The sequence below is a fragment of the Sardina pilchardus genome, chromosome 18, assembly GCF_963854185.1.
Source record: "Sardina pilchardus chromosome 18, fSarPil1.1, whole genome shotgun sequence".
In the NCBI taxonomy this organism is placed as follows: Eukaryota; Metazoa; Chordata; class Actinopteri; order Clupeiformes; family Clupeidae; genus Sardina; species Sardina pilchardus.
The window spans coordinates 18,114,013-18,116,512 of record NC_085011.1 but is presented as its reverse complement, the minus strand read 5'-3'; the positions used below and the strand labels follow the sequence as shown (position 1 = coordinate 18,116,512).

The following is a 2,500-nucleotide window of genomic DNA, read 5'->3' as shown; positions in this document are numbered from 1 at the left end:
TAACAGAGATGGCCTAGAATAGCCATATAACCACTACGACCCTACGGGAATTGTATGAGCTCTGGTAGCGTCAGGGTTTTCCTGCAAAATTGTAAGGGTGGATAGATGTAGTAGACAGGCAGTCGAAGCCGTCTCAAAACAAGCTTTTCTATGTCCTGCAAGTGCCATTTCAGAGTGTCCGATTACAAGTCCGTCACCAGCGGCAGTCAGAGTTTACCTGGTCACAGTCAAATGCTCACACACACACACAAACACACACACACATACACACACACACACACTGGGCCAGAGCTGCAGTTGTGTAAAATCAAACGCAGCGACTGTATTGCTCATTAGATATCCTCGTAATTGAATAAGATTTAAAACAAAAAATGATAATAACTTAGACTGAAGAGTAGAATTAGTATAACTCCTATGATGCAGTAGAAGGTCTTCTTGTCGAGGACTTCATCCCATGTGGATCTTTACGGGGCTAGAGTCGGTTCCCATAGGGACTCTTGGCTCATGAAGGAGATTGAAGAGGCAAGTGTTTTTTTATACAGAGTGGCGTGTGTTCTGTATGTGTCTAAATGGTCTTACTGCCGATACCAAGACTAAAGGTTTACACTGACGACTGTTACTACTCTGCACCCCGGCACATGCAAATCCAGTGCGTGTCGACAGTTGACATCCGGACGCCTTCGTCTCTGGCGTGTGAACATGCACATCAGTTCAGAATCGAGAGCTCAGCTCATCTCGGTCCATCCTTACACGTGCAGTGACCCAATCATCTGGCGGTTTGGTTACAGATTTGAAAATACTCTAGAGGTTAGACTTGTTGTGTAATGAGAAACTCCAGATTTGTTTTAGAGTCAAATGAAGCTGTAGTGTACAGTAGTGCCGATGTATAAGATGATGTTAAACACTTGTCATAGAAATCCAAGAGACACTAGATCACCATAGAATTGACATAAGGTTTAAAAAAAAAATGGCTAGAACTGCAAAAAAAAAAAATCTGCAAAAAAAAAAAAGCCTGTTATGTTGGTCCACGGTAGTGTAGCCTGCTCTAAGTTTGCCAAAGGGAAAATCTTTCAAATTGAGATTCTATTGCCACCCCAGTCACTCCAGCTTGTTTTCTATGTGAAAGTGGCATTTTGTACCGTACCAACACCAAATGTCCCTCCCAGAAATAAGAAGCCTTGCTATAGTTTTGCCTGAAAAAGGATCTTTATTAATAATAATATTTAAAAAAAAGTATTTGTACCAGGTGTTCGCATTTCCAGGACTGAGGGCTGATGGTTGTGCCCTCTTTCCGTGTGACTGACTTTAACTTTTTCGTGGAAGGATGCATATCTTAAATAGCATTTTTAATCCATAAAAAAACAATCTGGGAAGGGGTCATGGGTTTGTAGTAGCCTGTAGATTGATTATGAAGGAGGTCAAATCCAACATACTATTCTAACCATCTGTCATTTTTTGTTTTGTTTTTTTTTTGTCTTTAAAATGAAAGAAGCGTTCTGCACTGGTTACCATAAGCGACTGTACTACGAAGACCCGCTGTTGCGTAATTTTTTCAAACTCTCTCTCTCTCACTCTCTCTCTCTCTCTCTCTCTCTTCTACATGTAGAGAGAGCTTTTTGACAAATAAAATATGAGCGAGAAAAGGAAAAAAAAAAGAAAAAAAAGGGATTTAACCCTGAAGCCGAGCGTGACTACAGACTCGGCACAAGACTAAGAAGTGAAGGAAAAGGCAGAGGGGGGAGACAGCATTGCGTGAAGTTCAGCCATACTCTGTTCTGCTGCACTGAAGCTGTTTTCTAAAACAAAACAAAAAAAAGGACTTCCTCTGTGCAGTCTCTTCCCCAACAAGACCCCCGATCCCCCCCTCCCCCTTCCCCTATTCCTACTCCCCTTCCTGGAACATCATCTGCAGAGTGCGCCTGTCTGCTGGCCGAGCTCTCACCGCTAAGGCCCGTGTCTGTCCAGAACATTCTCTGCGTGACCATGCCCATGCGCTGCAGTCCTTGTCTGTGGGCGTGTCTTGCACTCTGCAGTATTTATCTGTGGGTGTGTCTTGCACTCTGCAGTATTTATCTGTGGGTGTGTCTTGCACTTTTCCCGTGTGACGACCCCCCCCCCCCTCCCCCGCCCACTTTCTCCCCAACCCCCTTGTAACCATTCCTGTCTCCCCCATCCCTCCCTCCAAAACCCCCTTTGCCATGTCCATATTTGGAATGTTAATGTGCTACTTGTTCACATGCATGGAAGCTAACCTGTCTGTATATAGTAAGCAGTATCCCATTCATTTATGTCAACGGAGGTTTGAATGTTGTATAGACTTGGACTGTTTTATTTTCTTTGTTTGTTTGTTTGTTTGTTTAGTTATTGTTTGCTTTGTTTTGCTTTTTGTTGATTCTCCTGTTGAAGTTTAAATTTGAATAAGCTCATATTTTATTGGTTAACTTGCACATGTAAATGGAAAAGGCAGTATCTGTTGTTCTTGTGAATGCAGAAATCTTAC

The 2,500-nt window shown here is 42.7% G+C and overlaps 1 protein-coding gene across 2 annotated transcripts in view; it reads left to right on the top strand.

Annotated features, from left to right (window-relative positions):
• slc8a1b (solute carrier family 8 member 1b) overlaps positions 1 to 2,500 on the top strand; it is a 93,264-nt gene that overhangs the window by 89,716 nt on the left and 1,048 nt on the right. For both annotated transcript variants that reach the window (XM_062519574.1, XM_062519573.1), the window contains exon 7: positions 1 to 2,500. This exon is cut by the window's left edge and continues 1,323 nt beyond it; it is cut by the window's right edge and continues 1,048 nt beyond it. The gene's annotated coding sequence lies outside the window, so the exon portion shown is untranslated.